Here is a 19,756-nt window from a genome sequence, read left to right on the forward strand (position 1 = left end):
GTCTACTGGGTAATAAATGGCTTGACAACTCTGTTTTGGGTGATAGTGTGGGCCAAATTGTGTCCCCTTCAATTCATATGTTGAAGTACTAATCCCTAATACCTCACAATGGGAGTGTATTTGGAGCTCAGGCCTTTAAAAATGTAATTAAGGTTGTATAAAGTCATTAGGGTGGGCCCTAATCCAATAGGATTTGTCTCCTTATAAGAAGAGATTAGGACACACACATACAGTGAAATGATCATCTGAAGACAGAGGGAAAAGATAGCCATCTACAAGCCATGCAGAGAGTCCCCAGAATAAACCAACTCTGCCTACACCTTGATCGTAGACTTCTAGCATCCCAGAACTGAGAGAAAATAAATTCTATTGTTAATCTACCAAGTGTGTGGTAATTTGCTATGGCTCCCTTAGTAACTGATATAGATATTTACAGATAGCTAGTTTGGGATTACAATACAAAATATGAATGAGGTCCATCTAAACCCATTGGAAACAATCATCAGCCCCATTAATTTCATGAAAATAATTAAGAACAAACCAAAGAATAGGAATGGTGAAGTATTTTTATAAATGAGGAAAGGGAAATCTGAATGAAACTAAGAAACTTATAGCCTTTTGATGAATGAACTCCAAAAGTCATCTTTTTTTTTTTTCACTTTCAAAATTTGTAAATTCTAGGTGTTGACATTAGGACACTAAATATACTATTTCACTGGAGTCCAGATATTGTCCCCAGATTCCTTCTGAACACAGTGTTCCACGCTGCCAATAGCTATCAGTAAGATTCATTTAATTTCATCACTAAGGAAATGATTATTTGAAGATTACTATGTTCCAGACACTGCAGTAGGCACAAGGGAAGTAGCAGGTGGAAAAGAAGGAGTCAAGCAGCTGGCCTGCAATCTATTTATTTCTTTTTGCCATGAGGATGCTTTGAGAGAAGACAACTGGCATTCTAGAAAATGTCATTATCAACAGGCTGATAATTAGTCTTCTGGTTAATAGACAACAGTATTTGCTGGGAGGAGTATCTTTATGTAAAAACATTTTTGATAACTTGTTTCTGGCTTAGCACTGCGATAGCAGACCCATAGAACTATGGAGCATGGATCCCTGAGAAATTTCCTGTAAGTTCTTAGTAGGTAGGTGTAAAATGGAGATGTTTTAAAACCTAAAATGCTGCCTGAGGTATAAGGTGACCATACCCTGGGACAGAGGGCTCATGTCCAACAGAAAAAAAAAACCCCAGAGAGTCATGTTCTGTGACGTTCCCTGTGTCAGACTTCTCTACACTTTGCCTGTGTTTCTTGACCCTTGTGTCTTTGAAATGATGAGTATATCTTGATTCCAGGTACGGCCCCCAATTTGTTAGTCTGATTTGATAGGCCTCTGCATTGTGTCATCTCAGTGGTGTACAAAACAATAATCCCTACCTTGATGAAGTGTGTGCTCCAGTGGATGGTGATGAAGCAAATCAGTCATTCCTGAGTAACACTGTGGTGTTAATGAAGCAGTGACCTTTCCAGCCGTGCTTCTGAAATTTATAACTATTAAAGTTGGTTTTTAAAGTATAAATCTGCTAATCTGAATGCAGTCTTCTGAGCTATTATTATAATTTCAGTTCCTCAATCCCTCATCTGAAAACCTTGGGGCAAGGTGTTCCTTGGAACTCAGGTATTTTTCAGATTTTAGAAAGGGGATATGAGGCAGGTATTATAAATTTTATAACAAAGACAGGAGAGTTGAAGGTTAAACTCCATACTCAGAGTGGAGGGGGGTGGGAGGGATGGGGAAGCTGGGAGATGGACATTGGGAAGGGTATGTGCTATGGTGAGTGATGTGAATTGTGTAAGACTGATGAATCACAGACCTGTATCCCTGAAACAAATAATACATGTTAATAAAAAAAAGAAAAAAACCAAAAACTCCATACTCAAAAATCTTAATGTCTCTTAAATAAAACGTGAACATATACAAAAACTATCACACAGTTTGTAATATGTTGCTTCTCATCACTTCAGACTATGCCAACAAATGAGTTAAAAAAATATCTATTTTCTGAGGAATTTGATGTATATCATTATAAATAAGAAATGGGACAACAGCATTATCCTTTTTTTTAAATTATATTTTTAAATAAATAATTTTTAAGAGGGTTTTTGACTTCTTGTTCTAAATTAAAGTGATTGATTTTCCTGACTGCTATGGATCTTTCATGTAGGGATTTCTTGTACTGTCTTCTGCATTAATTAAGTGCGTTGATTCTGGGACTCCATGGTTTCTTCTATTTTTCTTTGTTTTCAGGTTTGCGAAAATACATGTAAGAGCAAATTCATTTTCAAAATGGTTATGTGGAAGTAAATGTAGATGCTCTCGCAGGATCAAAATATGTTTAATTTTTATAGGCCTAAGTCATAATTCAGGTTAAAACAATTCTGGATTCAAAATGATTTTTCCTCAGAGCTTTGAAGAGATCGCTTTACTGAGCTTTGACCCCAGTGTTGCTGATGGGTTCAGTGCTGACAATCCAGTTTTTATTTCTTTGCCAATAACCTAATCTCTCTTTTGAAAGTTCTTAGTATCTTCTTTTTAACTTTTACTCTTTGAAATTCCAACATGATATTCCAAGGTGATAGTCTTTTTATTTCTACTGTTATCTGGCAGGGACTTTAATTACAAATACTGTTATCTAGTTTTTAAGCTTTGGGGATTTTTTTCCCATTAATTCTTTGATTTCATTCTTTATGTGTTCTGTTCCCTCCTAATAAAGAGATTTTGTCATCCTGACTTAATCTCATATCCTTCTTAACATTTTATACATTATTTTCATTCTTGTCTTTTGCTCTGCATTACGGAAGATTCTTTTCATTTTAACACTTTTGTTTATAATAAAAATTTCAGGCTTTTTAAAACATTTGCCCTTATTTTCAAGTGACTTATTTATATGATCCTGTTATTTTTTTAGAATATTCATTTAGAGGGGCGCCTGGGTGGCTCAGTCGTTAAGCGTCTGCCTTCGGCTCAGGTCGTGATCCCAGGGTCCTGGGATCGAGCCCCACATCGGGCTCCCTGCACGGCGGGGAAGCCTGCTTCTCCCTCTCCTACTCCCCCTGCTTGTGTTCCCTCTCTCGCTATGTCTCTCTCTGTCAAATAAATAAATAAAATCTTTAAAAAAAAAAAAAGAATATTCATTTAGAGTTTATTAAGTGCCAGGTATTTTTTTGAGATATAACTGACATATAACATTGTGTAAGTTGAAGGTGCACAAAGTATTGATTTGACTACTGTATAATACAGTATTATTAACTATAATCACAGTGTTGTTCATTAGATCTCCAGAACTTATTCATCTTCTAACTTTAAGTTTATACCCTTTGACCAACATCTCTCCAATTCCTCCACCTTCCTGGCATCTGGTAACTACCATTCTACTCTTTGCTTCTAAAAGTTTGGCTATTTTAGAACTCACATATAAGTGATATCATGCAGTATTTGTCATTATCTGTCTGACTTATCTCATTTAGCATAATACCTTCAAGGTCCATCCATATTTTTGCAAATGGCAGATTTGCTTTTTTTTTTTTTCATGGCTGAATAATGTTAGTGTGTGTGTGTGTGTGTGTGTGTGTGTGTATCATGGATTCCCTCTCTCCACATCCTCACCAACACTTGTTGTCTCCTGTCTTTTTGATGAGAGCCGTTCTATGAGGTGATATCTTGTGGTTTTGATTTGCATTTTCCTCATGACTAGTGATGTTGAATATCTTTCCATGTGCCTGTTGGCCATCTTTGGGTCTTTTTTAGAAAAATGTCTATTCAGTTCCTCTGTCCGTATTTTAATTGGGTTATTTTCTTACTGTTGAGTTGTATGAATTCCTTATATTTTGGATATTAAACCCTTGAAATATATGGTTTGCAAATATTGTCACCTATTTCATAGGTTGCCTTTTCATATTCTTGATTGTTTCTTTTGCTGTGCAAAAGCTTTAACCTATTATTTTTAAGAGGGGAGGAGGGGGAGGATGGGTTAGTCTGGTGATGGGTATTAAGGAGGGTATGTTCTGCATGGAGCACTGGGTGTTATACGCAAACAATGAATCATGGAACACTACATCAAAAACTAATGATGTAATGTATGGTGATTAACATAACAATTAAAAAAAAAAGAGTGGGAAAAGAGGAGACAGCAAAGGGCCAGGAGATGCAAACATGCCTGGGGTGCTTGGAGAATCTCCAGGGAGCCGGTGGGGCCCAAGTGGAATGAAACAAAGGCTTTTCCACCAGGAGTGGCATAATGTCAATTCTGTGGAAATAAAAAGCAAATGCCAAGAAAAAAAAAAAGAATAATGTATTTTTTCACATATCTCTGTGAATATAAATTAAACTATTTTGAAAGTTTGTTTCTGTTCCCTTAATTATTACAGTTTTCTTCAGTATTGATGGTGCTATTAATCTTGGGTTTTTTCTTTTATGCAGTGATTTTTATTAAAATGTTTTATGATTTTTATTCTTACTCATGGGTAGTAAGTCCAGTATCTGCTACCAGGTATCTCTTGCAATGCTTAGATCTTCATGTACCATATCGTTTGTCAGATCCTGTTGAGATTCTTCAAGTGATGACTGGTCACACTTTATACATGCGTAAAAATAAAAAGACTTACTATAATAAGAGCAAGGGAACAGGCCCCAGTCCTCCATGCTGTGATTGTTCTGGCAGCCACAATTGCTATTTATCATCTTTTTCCTCTACTGCCCATTTTAGATACCCACTTTGCCTGGTGGGATTAGCCCAATCTTCATCTGAATTCTGTTTACATTGCCCTCGTCAGTTTGCAGCTGTTGCAATTCCTCATTTACAATTATTATCAGAAATGCAATATCCAAGAAATCCCTGAGTTCCACACACACTCCTCCTTGGCCTCATTACCAGCAGCACTTTTATCACCTTATGATAATCATAGTCTGTTACCCCCTCAAGGACAGTCAGTCCTTCCTTTGTATGGTTTACATGCATGAGGAACCAAAAATTACCAGGCAGTAATTGTAGCTTTAAATTGAGAAGAGTCTCCTTGTGGAAGCATTTCTCACCTAGGGACAGAATTTCCTAAAAGCCTAAAATTGTAGGGACTGGAAGTGCAAACTCCCCTAGGGCATCACTGGAATTAATGGTGAGAGAAAGCATTTTTACTTTCACACCTTGGTTCCCCCATTCATATATTCTACCTATGGGGACATAACATTACATAATTGCCATTGGAAATATATATACCATTACTCAAAAGACAGCACCATAATCCTTAGAATATTCTCCCAAGCTGGCTCCTTAACTAAGCTTTTAAAAGGCTCTTTAAATGCTTGATAAGAATGACAGCTTATGGAATTTTTCAGTGCATGTAACAGATATGACTTCAGCTCTCTGATCTTAATCATTTTGGGTAATATGAGCCAAACAGCATCCATGTTGTCTGCCCATCTATCTCATTCTTAGGAATATCATGGTTTATTATCTTACAAAGCATCTACTTGAGAATAGGCCTTTGTATGGTCTTCACAGAAGACAGGGCTGATATCTACCAGCAAAGTGCAGGGGACAATTTCAGAAGTTAGGGGCTCTGAGGTTTCAAGCATATCCGGGGTTAAAGCACATCCAATAGTATGTCTCTGCTCCAGGGCTCTAGGGCCCACTACTTCCTTGTCAAAGTCATAATTTTAGTGTAGGAGTGTATTATTTTTCTATTGCTGCAAAGACACTAAGGATTTGTCAGCTTAAAACAATATCCATTTGTTAACTCTGTAGTTCTGAAATGTGAGCATAACCTGGCAGCTTTCTCTGCTCAGGTTCTAACATGGTTAAAATCAAGGTGTTGACTAGGCTGTGTTATCATCTGAAGATCAGCTTCCTCTTTCAAGTTCATGTGGTTGTGGCAGAATTCAGTTCTTTGCCATTGTAGCCCTGAGATACTGCTTTGTTTGTGGATGAATCTGATAGAAGAACTTAGCTCAAGGAGGCTGACCAATTCCTTGCCATGTGGACGTCTATTTTCAAAGACAGCAAAGAAGAACTGCCCTTGTGTTGAATACATCTTACAGTTTAAATCTCTTTTGCTAAGAAGAATTCAGTCTTATTAGGTGATCACCTGATTAGATCAGGCTCACCAAGAATAATTTCCTTTTTCAAGTCAATTCATTTAGAACATTAAACACATCTGCAGATTAGATTAGTGTTTTATTGAATACCCAGGAGGAGATGTGTGCACACCAGGAGTGAGGACCATTTCAGAATTCTCTCTACCACAAGAAAACTGGACAGGGCTGTGAATTTAGCTTTCTTTATAATTTACTTCCCTTCAAATGCAGCCTTGGAATTGATTTTTACCGCAGTCACCCTTCTAGATAGGAGATGGGTCTTCCTCAATACTGTCCATAGGAACTGTGCTGGGTTGAATAGTGTCTCCCCAAAATTCATGTCAACCTGGAATTTCAGAATGTGACCTAACTTGGAAAAAGGGTCTTTGTAGATGTAATTAGTTAAGATGAGGTCATTCTGGATTAAAGTGAGTCTTAATCCAATGACCTGTATCCTTATATGAAGAGAAAACCAGAGGAACTAGGAAGAGGCAAGGCAAGATCCTTCTCTCTCCAGTTTTCAAAGAGACTATGACCCTAATGACACCTTGATTTCAGACTTACAGCATCTAGAATGGTGAAATAAACCCAAATGGCAATAAACCCAAATGGCAGTCCTTATAATTACATTGTCTTTATGGAGATACTACATAAACCAGCATACCCTCTTGTACCTATACTCTACCTCACATCACCATGGGTGAGAACTGTTCTCATTGCATGCTACGGTTAACCAGGGGATATCACCACCCTCTGGAGACCCAGGGAAGAGTTGATGCTTCAGCTTGGGTCCAAAGATAGTCTGCAGGCATTGATTCCTTCCTCCTCTGGGGACCTCAGTCTTTCTCTCTAAAGGCCTCCAACTGAGGGGGTGAGGCCCACCCACTTAATGGGAGGTAATCTGCTCTAGTCAAAATCTACTGACTTGAGTGTTAATTTTATCTAAAAAATACCTCCATAGAGGTATTTTTGAATCAGGAAATCAAAAAAGTATTACAGTAAAATATTATGAACCTTGGAAAAGCTCTCAGGGCTATTTATTCTAGTCTTCATTTCACAGAGGAGGAAACTCTGAGAAAGAAGAAGATAACTAAGAATCAGTTACTGAAAGCTCTTCATCAGGACTTTCTCCATGTCCAACTGTTTGTTTTTTTAACCAGACAATTAGTACAATCAGTAACAATGGCTCATTACTGGGTTCAAATGGTTAGATGTACTTTGTTTTACATTTGTGTTATATTTATTATGATTCTTGTAACTGCTATAATGGGGTGTAGAACATAATCCTGTCTGGATCAGAAGACATGTGTTCAGAATTCCCTGACTGATTCTAGTAATGTCCTTATAGTTCTTGTCTTCTTGTTTCAGCTCCTTCTCTCAATTGAGAGTCATTGGATTATAGCACAGAGTTTTCCTGGCACAAGTCATAACTGATGAAAAGCTTTTGTTTCTACCACAGTAACTAAACCTGACTACTATAAAGCTGTTCTAGTTGATTTTCATAACACTATATATTGAAGAAAGATTTACTGATCCCTTAATTTGTAATTTGGCAAAAAGAGTAATATTCATTATTTAAAGTATTGGTCTTGCCAAAAAGTAGAGAAAAAAGAAGCAGCATTATTTATACTTTATACTACTACTAGTACTACTACTAGCAAAATAATTATTGTTTCAATTAGTACTTGATCAATAATTATAAGTAAAGGGCGCCTGGGTGGCTCAGTTGGTTAAGCGACTGCCTTCGGCTCAGGTCATGATCCTGGAGTCCCAGGATCAAGTCCCACATCGGGCTCCCTGCTCAGCAGGGAGTCTGCTTCTCCCTCTGACCCTCCCCCCTCTCATGTGCTCTCTCTCTCTCTCATTCTCTCTGTCTCAAATAAATAAATAAAATCTTGAAAAAAAAGAAAAAAAAATAATAATTATAAGTAAAAAAACAGTAAAATATAAATGGTATATGATAAAATGATCATATGCAACAACAAACAAACAAGTTAAAATTAATTCTGTAAAAATTCATCATTTTTCTCCTATTAGACCTGTAGAAGGAAACCTTAATGTGCAAATAATAGTTTAAATGCATTTTCTTGTATTGCAAGTTATTGTACAGTTAATTAACAGTAATATTGTATTTATGTTGTTTAAAATTTCACAAAACTAATTTATTTCAACTTACTATTATCCAGGTAACTGTATTCATATGTGCTTATTTTGAAATTTTATTTATGCCCTAAAAATGTTGTTTATGTATTGTTTTAATTATTACAAGCTGTGTATACATCAAACTATATTATTTACGTATATGGTTCTGATGGCAGCATGTAGTTTGGGGCATCAAACAGTTCTTTTATTCTGAACGAACTACAGTGACCAGTATACTGAGAAGAAAGCAAAAGCATAGCGTGCGTGGTTGAAGAGGTCTGTGTTACACACCTTCCATGGTCGAGAAAGTAAAAGAGTGGCTTCACACCAGCATCAGATGTGTTTACTGAATGCTTTTCACCAACAAAAGTTACAGCTAATGGAACCCTAGGAGATAAAATTATAAGAAATAATTGCCTGTGAAATATTGATAAGGGAATAAGAATCTAACCTACATTTTAGGCAGAATTAGCATCTTGATTCACATTTTAAAAATTAGCCCCAAACCTGAATTAAGGGAATAATTTCTTTTTTTTTCATTTTAGAGGGTTATTAAAAAGGAAATATTATTAATATATCTGAAAGAGATTTGAAGATGGAAATAAACTCAGTGGGATTTATTCTAAGAGTGGAAAGCTAGTTTGATGTTTAGAGATCAATTCATGTAATTCACCATACAGAGTAGAAAGGAAGAAATAAAACCGTCCCCATATATATACAACAGGATTATTTTTTAATTTTTAAAAATATTTTATTTATTATTTTTTAAATTTTATTATGTTAATCACCATACATTACATCATTAATTTTTGATGTAGTGTTCCATGATTTGTTGTTTGCACATAACACCCAGTGCTCCATTCAATACATGCCCTCTTTAATACCCATCACCAGGCTAATCCATCCCCCACTCCCTCCCCTCTAGAACCCTCAGTTTGTTTCTCAGAGTCGATAGTCTCTCATGGTTCATCTCCCCCTCCGATTTTCCCCCCTTCATTTTTCCTTTCCTACTATCTTTTTCTTTTTTTTTTAACATATAATGTATTATTTGTTTCAGAAGTACAGGTCTGTGATTCATTAGTCTTACACAATTCACAGCACTTTTTTATATAGAAAATCCCAAGGAATCTACAGAATCTACTAGAACTAATAAGTGATTTTTGCAAGGTTGTGGGTTGGAAGGTCAACATACAACAATCACTCCTATATCTACATATTGTCATTAAACATTTTTAAACTAAAATTAAAAACTTCATATGATTTGCAGCAACAAAACATGTGCGAGATCTCAGATGTTGAAAACTGCAAACACACAAAAAAAATCAAAGAAGACCAAATATATGGAATATTTAAGAAATGCTCAGTTTAATTCATTCCCAGTGGAATTTTTGTACATATGGTTAATTCTGAATCTATATAGGAAGGAAAAATAGCTAGAATAACAAATAATTTTAAACAAAAGAGAAAAATTGGGGAGATTACACAACCTGATTTTAAGACTTAGTATATGCTGCTGTGATAGACTACATTGTCTTCCTCTTTCCCTCGTTTGAATTATCTCAAAAATTTCCTTTGTCTCGTGTTCTACAGTTTGAATATGATGTGCTTACATATAGTTGTCTGCCCCCCACCCCTCCACCTCCTGCACTGCTTGACATTCTCCAAACTTCCTGGATCCATAATTTGGTGTCATTAATTTTGGAAATTTCTTAACCATTATTACTTCAACTATTTCTTCCACTCCCTTATCTTTTTTTCCCCTCGTGCTGGTGGTCCAGTTATGTATATATATTTTTAAATTGTCCCACGGTTCTTAACTATTCTGTTCTTTTTAATTTTTTTCTCCATTCTGTTTTCTCTTTTCATTTCAGATTGGAAAGTTTCTGTGCATTTGCATGCTTTTGTCAAAACACAATTAATGTACACTCAAAATGCGTGCATTTTGTTTTATGTAAATTTTACATGAAAGATAAAAATCCGCAAAAAATATTGAACTCTAGTTAATAACAAGCATGTTAGAGAATTGAAAGGGAAGTGAATTTATTTCTGCTGTTTAACCATAATTCACTGAAAATTAGTATGAATTGATAGATTGACAGAATAACAGGTGGAGGGAGAGATGTACAATAAAACAAGTACTGTAGAATATAATTTCTAGGATAGAAATAATGAATTTCTATTATTATTTCTAGAATAAAAACAATGAATATATGTGTTTATTATAAAATTTTAAAACTTTTCTGTACACTTGAAATTTTCTTAATATGATACTTGAAAAAAATGTTATAAAACCTCTTTGGGATCATTGTTGAACAGTCTGTTGCAAAACAGAGCTATAAAGTAATGAGGAGAATATGGACCAGAGAATCCATATCTAGCTTGTCCCTAGATGGACCATAATTTATGTTTGTGACAGATTATGGTAAAAGAATGTTATTTGCTATTGACTTCAACAACAGTTTAGGGTCAGGCTAACCCAAGCCTCTCAGATTTGAAATAAAGTATTTTTAACTCATTAGAGTAATAGATCACTAAATGACCTGTGAGTAGGATAAAATATATATTATATCTTATGGAACACTACATCAAAAACTAATGATGTAATGTATGGTGATTAACATAACATAATAAAAAAAAGTGAAAAAAATATATATTATATCAAAAATATCAGTGAGGGTAAAAAAAGATCAACAGGTGATAAAAAAACAGAACTTAATTACGTGACTATTAAAGCTAATGACTTCACACTAGAGAGAACTCAATGATTTAACAGCCTATTTTGTGTTCTTTGTCACATTATATAGGGTAACAAACCACAAATTTGAAAGGGAAGTACGCTTTTTATTTTCTTCCCTTATCTATGCCACAAAACAATGTGTTCCAATAATGAATATTTTCCTGTTGATAAAGTGACAAAGGAAAGTATTGAATTAAGTCTCAAGATAGAGTAGCATATATCCAATTAATTAATGTTTGCACTGGCACCCTTTGATTTATTATCTGATCATTCTGGAGCCAAGAAAACATGTTTTGTGGATGCTTGTCTTGCTGCTCTTGATTCTCCAATGCTCAAGACCTCTCTGCTGTTTATGCCCCTCTAGCATTGGGTGCCTATGACCACAGAGTCCCTTCTGGCTATTCTTGGTTACTAATGTGTTCCTCCAGTTTGCACACAGCTTTGTTCTTCAGTATTCTATTTATCTGCCTAGAGGTCATCACTGTTTGAAGGTCACAAGGTCACCTGCAATTCAAAGTTTTAATATCATCTGTTCCTTAAAGCGTCTTTGACATCCTTTAAATCTGTTTGACCAGAAATCTTACAGCCATTTTCAGTTTTCACTGTTTCTTGTCTTATTCCCACCATCATGTATTCTTTTTTTCCCTTTAGTTTCTCTGATATGTAAACTTCTATTCATTTGTGGTAGCTATGAAATCAATTCCATCCCCTCAGAATAAGCAATTACTTGAATTCTTTTTTTTTAAGATTATTTATTTATTTGAGAGAGAGAGAGAATGCGAGGGGAGGAGCAGAGGGAGAGGGACAAGCAGATTCCGCGCTGAGCGTGGAGCCCTAAACGGGGCTCCATCTTAGGAACTGAGATCATGACCTTAGTGAAACTGAGAGTCAGACGCTTAAGCTTAACACACTGAGCCACCCCCTACTTGAATTCTTGAGCTCACACTTTATACTTACATAATTTTCAAAGTGTATCCACTTAGTTTCTCTAAGATGCAGGACTATTCTATATGAAGTAGGAACAATGCTGATATTAATGAGAGCAAATACTTTACTTGAATGACAATGTAGCCTGTAATATATGGATCATAAGTAGTTTCAATAGCAAAATCTTCCATTGTGACACTTAAGCAGGTACTTTTATTACATGATAAGAATGTTTTGGCAACTGCCTTTCTGACTAATAAGAACTGGTACTATTTGCACATGAACCTTTTCTGGATTTGAATCATCCTTCTTACACTACACCATAGAAGACACACAGAGATGTGTTCTCATGTGATTCCTGGGAAAAAAAGGTAAAGCCAAGAGGCAGCTTTTTTTTTTTTTTTTTTGTCTCAGTGCTTATAAAAAGAAATAATCTTGGGGCACCTTGGTGGCTCAGTTGTTAAGGATCTGCCTTCCGCTCAGGTCATGATCCCAGGGTCGTGGGCTCAAGCCCTGCATTGGCTCCCCGCTTGGTGGGGAGCCTCCTTCTCCCTCTCCCTCTGTTGCTCTCCCTGCTAGTGTTCCCTCTCTCTCTGTCAAATAAATAAATAAAATCTTTAAAAAAAAAAAAGAAAAGAAATAATCTCTATATTAAAAATTTTAAGCTAATTATAGAAAAGAAAGTAATGTTGATATGTACTAAAATTTTAAAAGGTAATCCACTCATACTTCCATTATAGATGAGAATTCTTTGTATCTTTGTAGGCATTGTATTGTTTAACAAAATTGGCACATTATTGGATACTTCTTTGGTATCTTGATCCCTTCAAATTTAATATCATATAATCAGCATTCCCTATCCATTAGCTAATCTTCATAAATAGAATTTAATGCATCACATGTGGTAAATTATGTTCCATAATTAAATTGACCTGGCCAGTATTTTTATATTTGGGTTGTTATCAGTTTTGCAATATTATTTAAAAGGTTTATTTATATTATGGTATCTTATACGTGACAATGTCTTAGGCTAAATATAGAGAAGGGTTTATATGCAACAATTCTTGGAGTGGCACTTTATTACTCAGGACTTTATGAAAACAACACAAGCCTTTAATGACAATAAATAGACCCACATCATAGCATGAATAATATACCTTAAAGTTTTGATACAAACTCCCAATTATTGGCACACCAATACACTAATGAAAATACTTAGATTCTGTATTTCATAGGCAAAATAATGGACTCCAAAGGTGTCACTCCCTAATTCCTGGAACCTGTGACTATATTATCTTACATGTTAAAAAGGAACTTTGCAGAAGAGCTGAAAGATAAGGTTGAAATGGAAGAGTATTCTGGAGTATCAAGGTAGGTCCAATTTAATCCTTAAAAGTGAAAGATGAAGGCAGAAGCTTAGGTGAGAGAGAGGCAACAGGAGGGAAAATAAAAAGAGAGGAGAGAGATTCAAAGTGTCAGTGTGACTCAACTGCTACTGTTGGTCCTAAGATGGAGGAAGGGGACCATAAACCAAGGAATTTAATGGTCTCTGGGAACGGGGAATGGCCTTCAGCTGATATCCAGGAAGAAAACAAAGACCTCAGTCTTACAACCACCAGAAATTAAACTGTGTTAACAACTTAAGTAAGGAAGGAAACGGGTTCTCCCTTAGAGCCTTTAGAAAGGAACAAATTGGTGTCAACACTTTGATTTTAATCTGCTGAGATTTGCATTGAAATTTTGAACTATAGAGCTATTGATAATCAATTAGTGTTGTTAAACCACAAACAAACTGATAATTTGTTACAGCAGCAATAAAAACTAACTAACAAACTATATTAATGATAATATAACTGTAGTAACTATAATATGGTTTGGTGTTTTTAATGAGCACATACTATCTCCCAGTACGTGTATAAGTACAATGCTTTTATTAACTCATTTATGTATCTATACTCTATGACTTAGTTTATTGTTAGTCGCCTTTTAGATGGGAAAGAACTAAGATACTAAGTGTTTAAGTGATTTAACCAAAAATATTTCATTAAAAGCAGCAATGTCAAGATTTGTTTTTAATTTTTCTCTGGATTTAATTAATAATACAATTTTGGGGGGCATCTGGGTGACTTAGTCAGTTGGATGTCCAACTCTTGGTTTTGGCTCAGGTTGTGATCTCAGGGTTGTGCGATCAAGTCCTGCATCAGGCTCCATGCTCAGTCTGCTTGTCCTTCTCCCTCCCCCTCTACTCCTCCTCTCCCACCAGATCTCTTTCTAATAAATAAATAAGTAAAATCTTAAAAAAAAGAAAAAAGAATACATTTTTTAAACAATGGATAATGTAATATATTTCTTGATTTAAAACATAACTGTTGAACATAAAAATGAGTTATTGAAATGCATCGCTAATTGGAGTAGATGGCGCTTTTAAAAATCAATTCATATACCCATTTTTTATTTTAGTTTACTTATTTCTAAAATCAGACTAAATTTAGCATCTATTCTATTTTCTTTGTGTGTTCATTTTGGACTTGATTATAAAATACATTATGAAAATATGTGAAGCACAAGTTAATATATTGAAATGGAAAAACTTTGTTTTGCAATGTTCTTAATTTTCTGAACTTCTCTAAAAGTTATGTGCCCCAAATCACATAGCAGTCTATCACTAAAAAATTATTTTAGAGATATATCCATTAGCCACTAAATGAGGTCTTCTTCCAATTTAGTTGATATCAAATAGTCTTGTAATGAATTTGTCTACACTTTGTGACATCTACAGATTTATTTCATTAGTTTATGGGAAATAATCCCCCCAGAAATTCATTGGCTGATATCCCAATCCTCAAGACAAAAGCAAAATTACACATACTCTCTGTCAGAAAAAATCCGACCCATGCTAGACAGGACAGGTTTGGGAGGGAGAGGACACAGGAGAGAGAAGAGTAAGAACAGCCAGCTTTTTCCATGCCGCTTGATTTTGTGGGAACAGAACTTCGGAAGAGTGTCTCCCAATACCCTGTGCCTAAACAGTCAAAGGCTTGGAGGAAGGGGAGATGTGTATTGGATAAGTGATTCATGTTGCAAAATGGGGGTGCAATCTGTCTACCCACATGGAAAACTGCTATAGGACAACGTGATGTGGCCAGGAGAAGGGGCACCTGCCAATTAACTTTGCTGAAATGCCCTTGAGGTTAGAGTGGTGGAAATAGTGGTCAAGGGCTGGTCCATGGCAGAGGTGAGATACCAGAGCTCTGGATGATTGAAGGGTGGAGGATGTGGCTGGTGCCCGAGTGGACATGTTCCAGGTTGAAACTAGATCAGGCTGTGCATTAAAGCAGCTAACCCTTCAGCTCCTATGACCAGCAGGGTAAGCAGTGCTCAGGGGACAGAGGGATATGGCTCTGGAGACAACAGATGCCTATAAGGCACAGATAAGGATGAGAACAAAGTCAAGGTTAGGTCTCACCACATATATCAAGTTTATTTTGGGGAGAGGGAAGAAGAAGCTTGAAGACTTAGTTTTTTTTTTTTCCATAGAAATTAATACTTCCTAAAGATTACATTTAAATAATCATGTAAGACTAATTTCAAACCAACTTGGATATTTATTTATTTTCTTTTTTTCCTAATCTGTGGGAGTCAGCTCAGACAAAAGACCAGACTAGACAGATATAAAATAGAGTACCTCCAATTTTTCAAACATCTCTGTTGTGCAAGTTAACTTTGCAACTCTTTGGTATATGATATCTAGAAGTTTGTTTTTTATCAACTTCAACCTTGCATATGTACAATGATACTTGCTCTGTGTTCATACTTGCAAATGCTCTTGGGGGGAAATAATAGCCAATTACCATTTACTGTGTGCCATAGACTATTCAGAATATATATATTATCTCTTCAAATTTTTACAGCCCTACAAAATTGGCAAACATGTCATTCTTCAACTGTCACAAATAAGGAAACTGAAGAGAAGAGGATTTAGATAAATTGATGAGGACGACCCTTTTATCCTTTTTTTTATTTTTTAAAAAACATTTTATTTGTTTATTTATTTGAGAGAGAGAGAGAACGGGGTGGGAGGAGGAACAGAGGGAGAAGCAGACTCCCCCCTGAGCCAACAGGGGGCTCGATCCCAGGACCCTGGCATCATGACCTGAGCTGAAGGCAGACCCTTAACCAACTGAGCCACTGAGTCACCTGAGGACCACCCTTTTATTTTTTATTTTTTATTTTTTGGGGTTTCCTTTTTTTTAATTTTAAGTTCAATTAATTAACAATATAGTGTATTATTAGTTTTAGAGGTAGAGTTCAGTGATTCATCAGTTGCATACAACACCCAGTGCTCATTCCATCACATGCCCTCCTTCATGCCCACCACCTAGTCACCCCATCCCCCTCACCTCCCCTCCAGCAAGCCTCAGTTTCTTTCCTATGCTTAAGAAGTCTCTTACGGTTTTTCTCCCTCTCTGGTTTCATCTTGTTTTATTCTTCCCAGGTTTTTTTTTTTTTTTACTAACCAGAATCATGCTGTATGTATTGTCCATGTGCTTTTTGGAGATGTTCTCAGCCTAGCACACTCCTTTTATCCACTCTATATTCCACAGAAAAAGATGTTTGGGTTGCTTCATTCTGCTGTTATAATTATTCCCACTTTTGTGCACAAACTTGGGCACAGGGGCTGAAATTTGAGGGGAACAGTGTCAATTTGAGCCCTTGGCAATCTGAGGTGAAGGCATGTTGACTTGGCATTTAGCAGGTGGCAGGCTGTGCATGCTGACTCGGGCAGGAGGGTGGGTGGACCGTGAATTTGGGACCCACAGGCCGATGGCATCGTGTGTGAAGGGACGTGGCTGGTTTTGCTCTTAATTTTTGTTTTTCTGGGAAACTTGATCTCTCCCTCTATTCTAAATGAAAGCCTTGCTGGATAGAGTATTCTTGGCTGTAGATTTTTTCCTTTTAGCAGTTGGAATTTATCATGCTGTTTTCTTCTGGTCTGCAGAGTTTCTGCTGAAAAACCCACTGATAGCCATATGGGGTTTCCCTTGTATGTACTTGCTTTCCTTTCTCTTGCTGCTTTTAAAATTCTCTCTTTATCACTACTTTTGGCCATCTTATTTACTTTGTGTCTTGGCGCAGACCTCTTTGGGTTGGTTGTGTTGGGGGCTCTCTGTGCCTCCTAGATCTGGATTTCTCTTTCCTTCCCCAGATTCAGGAAGTTTTCAGCTATTATTTCTTCAGACAAATCTTCTGCGCCCTTTTCTCGCTCTTCTCCTTCTGGGATCCCTATCATGCGACTGTTATGCCTGACAGTGTTGCTGAGTTCCCTGGGTCTATTTTCATTTTGCGTATTTTTGCCCCCTCTCATCTGCTCGGCTTGATTGCTTTCCATGACTCTGTCCTCCAGGTGGCTGATCCTTTCTTCTACTTCCTCTTGCTTGCTATTTATTCCAGATGCTCTATTTTTATTTCCATTTAGTGAGTCCAATAGCTCTAATTGTTTCTTTTTTACGTCTTCTAGCTCTTAGTGGAGGGTCTCATGGAGGTCCTGCAGTCCTTCCTCAATTCTAGCGAGCATCTTTATGAGCGTTACTTTAAATTCACTATCAGACATATTACTTATCTCCATTTCGCTTAGGTCTCCTACTCTGATTTTGTCCTGTTCTTTGGTTTGGGACATATTCCTCTGTCTCCTCATTCTGTCTCTTGCGTTGTCTGTTTCTCTGTGTTAGGAAAGTCAGCTCCGTCTCCTGCACTTGAAAGTAGTGGCTTTATGAAGAGAGGACCACCCTTTTAATAAAAGGTAGAATCAGGATTCTACAGAAGGGGGTTTGAATCTAGAGGTCATGTTCTTAATATGTTAGGCTAATATCCCAGGATGTAAAACCACATAGTTCAGTTATGGGTAGAAAATTTGGAAACAAGGAAAGAAAATGTTTAGAAATAATTCTAACTTTTAAACTGCTTTTGGAAAAAGAGAGCTGTTGATTGACTCCCTTTCCCACTCAAGGTATTTTATCAAAAATAGCCCAACTGGCTGGATATGTAGAAGTTAGTTCCAAAATGTTTTATTTCTCCCTATGCTCATGAAGCTACTTATACTAGTTTACTGCTAACAATTCAAAAATTGGTCTTAGATGGCTAGTCAGTTAGAAAATACTTGTTTCCCTGGAGCCAGAAACTAAGATATGGGATTCTTCCATGTGACTCAACTAAATCTTAAGTGATGACAAAATTTAAAGGTGTCTCCTTTAGATAAACATACTGTGGCTCATCAGGTGGCATGAGTCATTTCCATCAATTGTTATGGAAAAGATATCCCTGCATTACTACAATAGCAGCTCAATTGTTTGATAGTTATTAGTATGAACCAGTTGTTTTCTCTTCCACAACAATTAATGGTGCGTGACACCAGCAGCTAAGACCTTCCACAGCCAAGTGCGGGAGCTGAGCATTTCTCTTGAAATCTCCAGAAGGGGAAATCAGTGTTGGGGGATATGGGTGGGGAAAATAAAAAGAGAAAGGAAAACAAGAAAACATGAGATACTTTTTCTAAAAATCCTCTATTAGTTGTCAGAAATAGTTTGTGCTTAGTCTGGGTCTTTTGGCTCTCTCCATTCTGTTTAAGTTGTTTATTCAAGGTAGAAAGTCAGGCCACAAAGAACCATGATGAATTTCAAAATTAAATTCTGGCAGCTCAATCACATCACACTGAAAATACCCAGAAGTAAAAGTATCTTCTTCTATGAAATCCACATTCTTTTATAAGGAACACTGCTTTTGAAGTCCTATTGTACATCTAAAAGCTGTGTTGCTAATGTTAAAACTATAAAGTTATTTTGAGCTTAAACAATTAAAATTATTACAAGAAGTTAGATAATAGAGACACCATCTGATTCCTACTAAAAAATAAAATTTCAGGTAAAAGCACCTTGAAATTACTAGGTAAAGCTTAATGTTCATTTTTTAACATTATTATTGGCTATTAAATTTAATGTTATATTTTAAATATTTGCGTTGTGGTGGATAAAACCATTAAGTAAACACAGAAGTTCTTTAAAATTCAGTTACTAGATAAATTAATTCCAGCTTACAGTCTCTCATTAATTAAACTATAGTAGTTAAGCAGATGATAAGGTTTCTATTAGTGAAAATAAATAAATTGCAAATGGCCAAACATCTGTAGGTTTACTCAAAAAAGACTATGTTTTCTCTTCATAACTTACTAGCAAAATGTTATAAGATGCATAAAGTTTATCCTTCTGAGACATATAAAATAATCACTGCCTTAAAGAGACTAGGCCCACCTGAGGGCCACAGGAAGAAAGACCTTTTCTAATCATAGATCCCAACTGAAGCCCAAGTTTGACGTCACAGTCATAAAGCCTTTGCAGTGTCTGATACCTGCACACAATGAAACAGTGGGATTTCAGATCCCCAGGCAGTTATAAAAATGCATAACTTGGGGCACCTGGGTGGCTCAGCCCGTTAAGTGGCCAACTCTTGATTTCAGCTCAGGTCATGATCTCAGGGTTATGAGATTGAGTCCCAAGTTGGACTCTGCACTGGGTGTGGAGCCTGCTTGAGGTTCTCTCTCACTCTCCCTCTGCCCTGCTCCCCCAGCTCTCTCTCTCAAAAAAAAAAAAAAAAAAAAAAGCACCAACTCTAAAATAAGTGTTAATATTTGAAGAAAATCACTTCTGGCTGCTACTATTCATGTGTTGCGTTGAGTCATAATGCCATCTCTTCCTGTGAAAGGGAAGTCTGACAGAGCTGAAAGATTTTATTTGGGACTTAACTGATTATAGAATATTGAGACTGCCC

Source organism: Halichoerus grypus, chromosome 2, assembly GCF_964656455.1.
Source record: "Halichoerus grypus chromosome 2, mHalGry1.hap1.1, whole genome shotgun sequence".
Lineage (NCBI taxonomy): Eukaryota > Metazoa > Chordata > Mammalia > Carnivora > Phocidae > Halichoerus > Halichoerus grypus.